The sequence below is a fragment of the Arvicola amphibius genome, chromosome 12 (genome assembly GCF_903992535.2).
Source record: "Arvicola amphibius chromosome 12, mArvAmp1.2, whole genome shotgun sequence".
NCBI lineage: Eukaryota > Metazoa > Chordata > Mammalia > Rodentia > Cricetidae > Arvicola > Arvicola amphibius.
Window position 1 is genome coordinate 8,251,782 of NC_052058.2, and position 12,029 is coordinate 8,263,810.

A 12,029-nucleotide genomic window follows, 5' to 3' on the forward strand; every position below is an offset into this window, starting at 1 on the left:
CTAGGAGACCTTGAAGTGAAGGCAGCACTATGTCTAGGGCTTTGTGTCCCCCTCCCCCCACTCACACAGTGATACACACACTAGAGTCTAGAGAAGAGATAATAAATCTAATTGATTGCCTTGTGTGTTATCTTAACACCAAGCCAGGCACAAACCATGCTGCAATATTTAAATGAAAGCCACACAGACTCAACGTGATGAACTCAACGGGAAAAGAATGGACTGATATTCTTAATTCTGAAAAACTGTATTGGTAATCAATTGGCATGCGGGAGCAATTGAAAAGCTGTCCAATTTTCAATTGCAGTATAAGTTGGGAAACAATTTGAAAATAATAGCTCATACAAAGAGTTTCTGAGGCAGTCAATATGGACTCCGGGTGAAGGACAAATAAGAGTTTGGCAACGTTTGCCACACTCATTTACATAAGTCAGTCAGTACCCGGAGCACCCAGAGATGGCTCCCTCCCACCGCCACACACACACACACACACACACACACACACACACACACACACACGTAAAAGCTGAGTCCCAATCTCTCCCAGTGACTCTGCAGAGCGACAGTCACTGAGAAAGTGGTTCTCACAGGTACAAAACAGTGCAAACTTTTCTATTAATTTTCAATCCTTGTAAATGGATTGACGTGTGACATCTGCGGAAGTGGTCACCATGACTTTGTTTACCTCCGACAGTATAGCTACCTCATGAACGCACTCATCATGAGAAGGTATGTTTCCTCACCACCCAGGGGTTCTGATCCACGGCCAGATTATTCTTCCTTATGTAAAGCACATATGTGGCTTTTATAAAAATAGAGTCAAACAAACAGACAAACAAAACTTAGTGTAGTGACACACATGTGGAATTCAGCACTTGGGAGATGGAAACAGGAGGACCAGGAGTTCAAGACCAGCATCTGTTAGCTGGCAAGTTCAAGGCTGTAGAAGGAAGTGGCAGGGCTGTGCCCGCCACCCGGCTAGCTTTACCCAAAATAATTACACGGAAACTGTATTCTTTTAAACACTGCCTGGCCCATTATCTGTAGCCTCTTATTGGTTAATTCTCACATCTTCCTTTAACCCATATTTAGTAATCCGTGTAGCACCATGAGGTGTGGCTTACCAGGAGAGATCTTAACCTGCGTCCATCTCAGAGAGGAAAATCATGGTGACTGCCTGAAGCGTCTCCCCTCTTTCCCAGAATTCTGTTCTGTCTACTCCACCTACCTAATTTTCTGTCTCTTAAAGGGCCAAGGCAGTTTTCTTTATTAATTAACCAATGAAAGTAACATAGACAGATAACTCTCCTCCATCACAAGGCCACCTTATACTACGTGAGATCTTGACTCAAAGACCAAAACAAGCAAATTTACAGGTTATTTATTTATATTTAATAAAAGATTATTGCTTAAATTTTATTTTATCATAAACTCTGGAAATTGAGATCTCAATAACACCTTTAAATTTTAGATGTTCAAATCTGTTATTTTTAAGATTTATTTTTATTTAGTTTAGGTTTTCTTTTGGGGGGCAGGGTTTCTCTGTGTGGCTCTGACTGTCCTGGAACTAGCTTTTGTAGACCAGGTTGGCCTCAAGCTCACAGAGATCCACCAGCCTCTGCCTTCTGAGTGTTGGGATTAAAGGCATGTGCCACCAGCTCCAGGTTTATTTCTATTATTTTTAAATACACATATATATGCATATGGATGCCTATGCACTTGAGTGCAGGTGCCCTTGGAGTCCAGAAGAGAACACTGGTCACCTGGAGCTGGATTTACAGGTGGTTGGAAGCTGTCCAACATGGGTGCTGAGAACAGAGCTCTGCCAAGAACAGCATTTCTCTTGCTGAGACTCTCCAGCCCCTCAGGTCGGTTTTTGGAAGGTCATATAAGCTACATCGATCTAATAGAATTAAACAGAGGGCTAAGTCATTTGTGATGTTACCTCACTTCCTGTCCTCAAACTTTAGGTCACACTTTGTGTTATAGCCCATATTATAAACAGTGGAAATATTTATTACCACTGACCGCAAAGGCAGTAGCTAATTGGCTTATAGAGTTCATTTTCTTGCAAATTAGTTCATATTATTTTTACATTTTTGTGGCTAGTCCAGAATGAAATTATTGTTCTATGAAATCAAAAATTACAAAACAAAAGTATGATGTGGTATTTTGTGCCCCCCTCCCCTTTATCTAAAGAACTTAACAAACAGGTTCTATCTCCCGGCCCTGGGGCAATCCGAGGTTTCTTCTGAAACTCCTTTCAGCCCTGGCTTGCTATTTTTGATGGAGACACACTTCTGAGCACCTCATTTGCATATTCACAGGAACAGAGAGCAGACAGCTGTTTGCCTACAATGACTGCACTTGGAGCCACACAGACATGCAAATTAGCTGATGCGTAGTTAGCGCGGTTGCGTGTTTATTAAATTTACTCACTTCCTAATAGGCCTCCTTGACAGGGGCTGAAGGAAGACCCTCTAAATGCAAGTCTAGAATGTACAGGATAAAATGTCTTTTTAAAAGAATACAGATAAGAGACACTCTGAAGGAAACAAATCAGAATGCAGCTTCTTTAGCCATCAACTTCAAGGCCACATAAAAACATCCTCCCAATAGGTGAAACAGATTGAAGTCTAAGAACTGGAATTTGTCATGGTAAGTGGCATATGACTTTCCTCTATGCCCCAAGTCATAATAAGAGGTCCAGAAGAATTGGGCCAAAACAGTGTGTTCTGGACACCACTGTTCTGCTGCACCCACCAACCCTTAGCAGCTGTGGTTGCTGCACAAGACCAACGCAAGATCAAGCTAGCCAACGGTCCAACACGGAGTAGGAAAGGGGTAGGGAGATGGAGGGTGGATGTGGAAGGAGTCAGAGGGCGAAGTGTGGGTAAGTTTGTGACCAAAATGCATTGTATGCATATATGAAATTCCCAAAGAGTTAATAAACATATTACATTTTTTAAAAAGTCATTTCCTCTCCCTGAAACTGTCAACTGTGTCGTGCAGCTAGCCTTCAAGTTACTGTCAGGCACAGCAAGCCATTTCTTCCAAATCCCCTCCTAGACACAGTCTTCCCCCTCGGCTCAGGACAAGGCTGCATTTTAGGAGGACAGAGGCGCAGGTGCTTTCTTGAGAACCCCAATAATTAACCCAAGAGCAAGGGGTCCCGGAGAGCGCTGAGGCAGTTCTGTCAGTCCATGTCCCAAGCATTGCCTATGGGATGAGGACAAACGCCTCGTGCATATGTAAACATGCTAATTAACAACCCTTCAGGATGTGTGCATATGTACATATGTAATCATATATTATCCTCTATATTTCTGAAGCATGTACTAAAATAATTGCAATTATTGTTATTAAAATTATAATTTTGACAATTTTTTATATTTCTGGATTTCCAACTTGGCATGGATTCCAACTTCCAATGGGATAGATTATGAATTATAACTATATGGTTATATTTTTAAAGCTGAGACAGAAAGATCACTGCAAGCTCAAACCCCATCTGGGCTACATAGTGGGTTACCAGTCAGTCCTGACTAGAGTGAGAACCGTAAGAAGAAGGGAGATAGATTTTTCTCCCTAACTCACTGCAATTAAAGGCATCTCTGAAAATAGCAAACAGAGCCTCTGTGGTGACCCTTTGGAGGGACAGGAAACATCTTCAGTCTCACGGATACTAGAAGTCACCTACTTGAAATTCCAGTTTGATTGTAGTCCTAATTCAGCAGAATTTGAAGTTGCATGTAAATGCATCATTGACTTATTTTGAGACAGTGAGCCCAGGCTCATCTCACACACACACACACACACACACACACACACACACACTGTGGAAAGGCACGTGACTTTTGTAAACGTCGATTTTACAAAGTCAAACCAATAAACTACTTTCCAAAAGACATCGATGGTCTTAATTTCTTTGAACAGTACAGCCTTAACTTTCTCCTGCAAAGACTGAATGTGGAGGGACAAAACTAACAAATTTCCAGAGATTTCTGTGCTTGGAGATGAGATTATTCGACAGAGCAGACCAAGAGAATTCCCAAGATCCTTGGCAGCAGAGTAGGGACTTTGGCATGCAGGCTCTGAGAATGGTCTGGAGGGGTCTGTGAGATGACAGAGAAATGACAGTTGGAGCCCAGGCTAGTTTCCAACTTTTTATGTAGCTAAGGTTGACCTTAACCTCTAGCTCCTCTGGTCTCGGCCTCCTGGGTGCTGGGATTCCAGGCACGTGATGGCATGCGTACTCAGTTTGCAGGGATTAAAATTTCAAATCTTCATTATCAGAGCACAGTGAGCAACCAGCATCCCAAGAGATTATTTTTCTGTATGAGAACCCCAAAGCTCTTCTCTGATATACCCCAGAGAAACAGCCTGGCAACCTTAGCTACCAGTGGCAAGCCTTCCTGTTGTCTAAGTCCATTGGTCTTGTGCACACAGTACCTCTGTCTAGTGAAATGGTGTAGTGACAGTATTGTTTCCCCCATGGTAGTTCATCCTCCCTGGTAAGACTGCAAGATATGTTCCTGATAAAACTATGATTATTATAGTAAAGAAGCAGCTTTAAGAAATAATTGAGAGTAGTATCAATGTCAGTCATTTCTTATTAGTGAAGGTTTTATCCAAGCAGGTGCCTCATCGCTTAGCTAATTCTTTACCTCTCAATCAGAATATATTCAAAACTTGAGGGCTAATGCTGGGTTTACCTACCCACCTGGAGGACGTGGACATTACCAACAGTGCCAGCACCATGCTGAGTTTTTGGGTAAGCATTTCTCTGTCATCTCACAGACCCCTCCAGACCATTCTCAGAGCCTGCATGCCAAAGTCCCTACTCTGCTGCCAAGGATCTTGGGAATTCTCTTGGTCTGCTCTGTCGAATAATCTCATCTCCAAGCACAGAAATCTCTGGAAATTTGTTAGTTTTGTCCCTCCACATTCGGTCTTTGCAGGAGAAAGTTAAGGCTGTACTGTTCAAAGAAATTAAGACCATCGATGTCTTTTGGAAAGTAGTTTATTGGTTTGACTTTGTAAAATCGACGTTTACAAAAGTCACGTGCCTTTCCACAGTGTGTGTGTGTGTGTGTGTGTGTGTGTGTGTGTGTGTGTGTGTGTGTGTGTGACGAGCCTGGGCTCCCTGAAGCTCCAAGGTTCCCTCCACACAGCTGTTGAAGAAACAACAGCCATCGACATCTCATAACATCAAGGCAACGCAGCAGCAGCGGCAGCGATGAAATAGAATGTAGAGCTAAATAAAACCCTCGCTCCACATTCCTTTTCTGAAGGGGCCCTGATTTCTGTCCCCTCTTGGAGTGGCTTTGAAATAAGGCTCATTCTCCAGGCGAGAACAGTGGGGCTTCCTTAGCCAATTGCTTGTGACATAATCAGCCAACAATCTGGCTCCAGAATACAATGTGCGACCGGACAACAATGTGAGGGATGCAGTGAGGCCAACCGATCTGATGCCTGTTGACGTTAAAGGAAACCCTGAAAAGCAGCTAGATGAGACCCTGGTGCTGATCTTTTAAGCCAGAATCAACGTGAGTCATTGGAGTAGCTACAGAAGAAACGGCGATGCCAGTTTTTCTAAGCCAGGAATGTTTACCCCACACTAGGCATGCTACCCCACTAACTTATAGCAGTGGGAAAGAGTCTGGGTTAAGTGACTATCAGTGATTTTAAACCCAGGAAGCTGGTGTTTAGAAACCACAGCTCTCATAAACCAATGTCTGCAAGCTTAATGTTGGTTTTCAGGAGATTTTAGTTGATTTTTTTTTTCTCTGTGACTTTGGGTGTTATTTTGATGACAGATTACCAAAAACACTAAAATCTGTGGTGGAAATATCTGTAGTGAGGAGGAAAATTGAAGGAGAAAATGGGCCTTTGCTTTGGACCGTGATGCTAAATACAGACAAAGATCAAAAACCTCAGGCGCGTGTGTTTACGGAGTTTGTTATGACATTTAAGTGACTTTTGAATTTCACTTTGAAAAGCAATAGGCTGTTCTGTTACCACCATCTGATGTCTCAGTCAACAGTTCCTTTTTTTTTACTCTCTGGTGGAGTTTGGTTTGAGTCCCTCAGATTTCTAAAGAGACCCTGAAGATAGAAGAGAGCTTTGAATAGCTCTACAGTGATATATCTCCGTGTCTCTCTGTGTTTCTCTGTGTCTCTCTCTCTTTCTCTGTCTCTCTCTCTCTCCTCCTGTGTGAGGGTGTGTGTTGTGTGTGTCGGCGGTTTGATTAAAGCGAGGCGCCCCCAACCATCCCCACCCCTGGCCCCGGCTTTCCCAAATCACATCCATCACGTTGATCAGCCCCCGAAAGGCAACATATTGTCTGGGACCCGGCCAAGAAAGGATATCAATTTCACAACTGCACTTATGTCGTTCAGCCAGGAACCGGTTTATTTTTGGCTGCTGAAGTCTGAGACCCACTTTGGGAGCTGCGTTCACGCGTTCTCGCTTTCTGCCAGCTTCTCGGGAACTTTCTCTTTAGTCAAACAGAGGGGTCTTTTTGCAAAGCAAATTCACCCCGTGTGCAGCAGCCTGGAACCAGACACACACTTCTTCTCTAATTCATGTTTTATTTTTTGACGGAGTTTTGGGAGTTTTTCCTCTTCTTTTATTAACTGTTTTACAAAGAGAGATTTCATCAAGGAAGAGGGTTTCCTTTCAAACAAAGACCAAGAAAGAGGAGTCAGTGAAGGTAGCAATATTAGTTAAGAAAAGTTTTTAAAAAGCAATAATTGTATCAACAGTTTGAGACCCTGTTAATGACAGGAACAGTCATAATTTTATCAGTTATGCTGTTGAAAAGTCAGTCCCATTGGGGTGCATCGATTTTGGTGTCAGGTACAAAGTGTCTAAATGGCTTTTTGAAATCATTTTTAATATTGTATATTGAGAATTAGAGAATTACATATCATGGTTCAGGCCCTCATCATTTGACAAAAGATCACTTCAAGTCCTGTTTTTCCCTTTAAAATACACGTTCCCTTTAATTGGTTTCCTGGGGCCTCTTTTCCTACTGGTCCCTTTCTCACCCTCTTCAGTCACTGCTCTTGTCTGGAATTCTGCCTGATCTGGAAAGATAAGCTCACAAGGGTGGAAATTAGGTGGATTATTAAAGCAACTATTTCCAGAGAGAGAGGGGGGGGGAAGAGAGAGAAGAAGAGAGAAAAGAGAGAGGAAGAGAGAGAGAGAGAGAGAGAGAGAGAGAGAGAGTTCAGCAAATAGAAGAGTCCATTAGCTCATACCTTTGAAACATCTCAAGTTTTACTGAACTGTCATGGGTAACTAAAGTTTAGTCAGCCATTTTTGTTTTGTGAATTATACAACAAATTGCAGAATTAAATAAATAGTTTATTTAAAAATATGCCCCTTGTTAGATTTAATAGTAAAAAAGAATTAATGTCAGACTCCAAAAGTCAAATAATCCTTTTTTTTTTAAATCCTGTTCTTGTAGGTTAGTGCTTAGGGATAACACAACTGTATATTCTCTTAATAGCAAAAGATTGAGTAACTATTAAACAAATATTTGTGAGTTTTATGCATTCAGACATAAGGCTGACGATGAGATATTATTCTTTGAGCTTGAAATATCCCCAAAGGGTATATCTAGCCCTATTTTCCAGCACTGAATTAAACATTCTGTGTAAATAATCTTCCTCAGACTGAAGAGGTCTCACTCAGCCAGTGCTGGTGTTTGCTCAGGGTTTCCATCACACACAGGTGACACCTCTTTATTATTGTCTCAGCTAGCAAACCCTGAAAGGACGCCACCGCAATGTGTCCTGAAAACCGACGCAGGTTCTCTTCTGGCACCCAGAGCATGACATTGGGTGTTATAATAAGCACAGAACCCTTATCGTGCTGAAGCGAACGGAGATGTGCTAATGACCCCCACCCCACCCCCGCCACAGGAACTATCGTTGACATGTACACCACATTCTTTCATCACCTGTAAAAGCTTTCCTTAAATTATCTGAAAGTGCTTCCTTTTGGGATCTGGGAATAAAACGACTCGTTCAGAGCCTGTGTTTACAGTTTAACCTTTACAAACAATTTTAGTTTTAACATAAAGACTATCTGGTCTTTTTTTTTTTAATTGATACAAGTACTGCAAGATCTTATTTTTTAATGTCCACCCTTGTTATTTCTTCAGAGGAGACTTGTACATTCAAGTCCATAGAGGACAAAAATACTAATTCGTATTTGTGAATCCGTCAGTAGTTGCATAAAATCTTTATTTTTTAACCACTTGCGTTAACTACGTCTTTAATTGCGGCAGCTATGACTGTCACTCAAGCATGAGCCAGAGGAGTTGTAAACAATGGCTGTCTGCAGGGTAGCATTCTGTTGGGAGGCTGAGCCGTGGTGGGGGGGGGGGGGGGACGGCGGTAACACCAGCAGAATTGTGATTCTTTGATTTTAGAGTTTGATGTGCTGTACTGTAGTTTTGATTGATTGTATTCCTTAGTGTTTGTTTTTCTCTAAATCATATCTTAATTCCCAGAATGGATTCTAACCTTAGCGGTGATGGAGGAAAGCCATTATTTGCCTAAATGAATTTCACAACCCGAGATAATGTCTCATTAATTTAACCGAGTTCCTCGACTTTCGTCCGTCTTGATTTCCCCCTTAGATATCTACCACCACCTCACACTGCCAATATCACCGCGCACCGGACTCAGTCAGCAGTTCTGACGTCTTCATTTCCTCGTCCTTCTCCGTACCTTCAGCAATGTTAATGTTACAAATTACAGGAGGGCATATTAATAGCCATACCCAAGAAGCAGAAAGAAAAGTGCATTTTTTTAAACTAAGTACTAACTTGGGATTTCCCCCGGCCCATTGTCAAGTCAGCCGAACCCACGGCTCCTCCATTGTGATGATAATGGATTCCGTGTTGTTGGCGCAAAGGTCGTGAGGTCACCGTAAGCTTCTTAATGGACTGTGAAATAACTTTAACTGCATTAACCTCTCTGGATCACATGGGTGGCGCCAACAGCCACTCCTGAAATCCTCAGTCGCTTATAGAGACCATACCATTAGATTATTATACTTTCCATTCGGAACAGCACAAGATTCAAAGCAATTATGCAGCTAAGCATTTCCATTAAGTGAATAGGACCTTAAAGAAGATTAACTAGAAAGTCTCTGACACTAGATAATGGGGGAGGGGCAGACATTCCAAAATGTCACCCGACTTTAGATGCCTTAAACTCCGGGTGGCTGCTGCTCTAGGATTTAGGCTATGTAGTCCCTGGGTGATGGAAATTGTATACCTGTAGGTTGGCAGATAGTGGTGTGTGTGTGTGCGCGTTTGTGTGTGTGTGTGCTCGTGTGTGTGTCTTTTTTCTGCTCTCTAAACTGATAGATTCACTTAGAATAGACACATTTCTTCATCTATTTATTTCCCCAAACAAAATCACCTATGAAACCAGAAGCAGAGCGCAAAGCAAGAGGGACCTATACTAAGAACGTCATGCTAACCCTTCCCTGGCTTTCCACGCAACACACACTCTTCTCCTCAGGAACGGAAATAACCCCTGCTCCAATTTCCACCTGCTGGGTATTGTGTTTAGAAGACCAAAATGATTTCCTCTGAAACCGCACAAAACGGGGAAGCCTTGTTTCCGAAGGATGAGGATAATTGTTATTGGTTAGCATAGTTAGAGTCAGGCATCTGTTTACCCACAAGCGAAACCCCTTGGATAAGTATCCAGGAGAGATTTAGAGGGTACCACAGTCATCAGTATTATCGTTAAAGTACCCCATTGTCATCTTGACAGGACATAACAGAAACACACACCACATTAAGCATACGCTTTAAGTGCAATTTGATTTCCTAGTGGGATAGGGACTTAAGGCTGGAAACAAAGCAAACCCTATTTCTTTGCTTCTACAATGTATGTTTTAATGTGCTGAAAATCATAATCCAAATTGCCATCATCTTTTCATTCATTATAGTCCTTTTAGCAATCCTGGGAACTCTATTATCATTGAAGGTGTCTTAGAACTGGGAAAAACACAATGAACTGGTTGAAGATAAAAATGTCCTTTCTTTGATATTGATGTGTGTGAGTTGGGTTTTAACCTTGGAAAAACTGTGGGGTTTTTTTTCTTTCTATTTTCTAGAAAAGATTCGATAGGAATTGGCTATTGTTTTCCCACGGTGAAAGAGAGAAGGTGAGGGAAAGACAAGCTTAGGCTATCAAGTATAAACAGACACTGCTGGTGGTCTCCAAAAGTTTCATTAGGTAAATTGTATCTATGCTAAAGTCAGATACTTCAAGATTCCCTAGAGAATTCCAACAGCTACAGTTACGTATAAAAATTACTTTATGAAAGTCTTAGCCTCTTTTTCTGGAAGCTGCTTTGATTTGTTAGTCAGAGCCATTATGACCCAGGGTGTCGTGCATCAAATGGGCCGGTCAGTTTGCTAGATTCATTCCTCTGTGAGGCAGTTATTGGTCTGTGAATGCGGCTCCATAAATAGGGACTTGTCCACCATGCACGAAGTCCTGCATTCTGCCCCCAGTCAACTTAAGACTGGGCTGTTGGCGCATGCCTGCAGTCCCAGCACCCAGGAGGTGGAGTCAGAAGGAACACAAGTTCAGGGGTGTCTGGGGCTGCACAACGAGTTCAAGGCCATTCTTGGATCCAGAAGAGCTCGTCTTAAGAAGAGGGAAAGCAAGCAAGCAATTTCCACGTGGTTTGTGTATACTAAGCACTTTGGGTAAACATACACTCGAGAGATACAGACTAGACTGTCAAGGGACCACGAGGTGCAACTGCTGCTGCGGCCGTGACTCACCATGGCAACACCGGACCCAGCAAAGCCCACTGTCATTGCAGACCTTGTTGGTTGGAGTATAAAGTTGGATTTCAAACTTCTGCATCATTCTTGGTTTATCACAATAACACCCTTCTCAGGAGGCTTGGCATTCCAGAATACTGGATGCTGTCTTCGTTCATCTTCTGGCTTCCTGAGATGGCTTTCTAACCGGCCAGTCTGTGGTGGCCTGAGCTATCTCCCAATGAACACAAATGTGCTCAGGATATCAGGCACAACTGATATACATCAATCACTCCCACATCGCACAGCCTGGCTTGGAAGCCACAGCTCACCCAGTTAAGTGGTCTACAGACTTGCACACCGTTCCTGGCATGCAACAGTAAGGTGGTGGCTGGACTTTATTTTGCTGTGGCAGTGTGGATTGATGAGGATGCAATCAACTGCCGTATGATGGAGCCAGCTTCCTTGCCATCCTTAAGGAAATCAAGTGTTTTCAGGAATGCTTAGCATTCAAGACAACAGTGTCGACACAGAGCAGTGTACACAAAATGCTGACTTCTCAGGGTCGGGCTTACAAGTGAGTACTCTCGTGTTCATTGTGTTGCCAGGAATGTGACCACGCAGGATAAAGTGCTCACAACTTTGAAATGTCTACAGCATCTATAGTAACACAGAAGAGAATTACAGATCACAGCCAAATGGGGTTCATTACAGAGATGAAAGTTTTATTTAACAACTCAGGATCAACTAGTGTTAAAGAAAGAAGGAAAGAAGAAAGAAAGAAAGAAGGAAGAAAGGAAGGAAGGAAGGAAGGAAGGAAGAAAGGCAGGAAGAAAAGAGGTTATATCAATAGAATAAAACCCAAATCATTTTGACAAAATCTAAAGTCCTATGATTTAAAATCCAGAGAACTAAGGAAATCTATTTTTTTTAAAAAAGGAAAAAAAAACCCTGAAAAATTATAATAAAACCAACTCTGCCCCAAATAATTTAATGATGATACTTAATGATGAAAGAGAAATTTCTCTTTAGCTCTGGAATAAGGAAACATGTCTAATTTGGCCACTTCTAGTGGACATTTGCACTAAAAGCTTATGGGTAATTAATTAGTAAAAAACAAATTAAAACAATCCATACCGGAGTGGAAAATGTAGTGCCATCCCCATCCATAAAGGACATGACCTTCTCTGTAGAAAATTGTAAGCAATCCACTAAACAG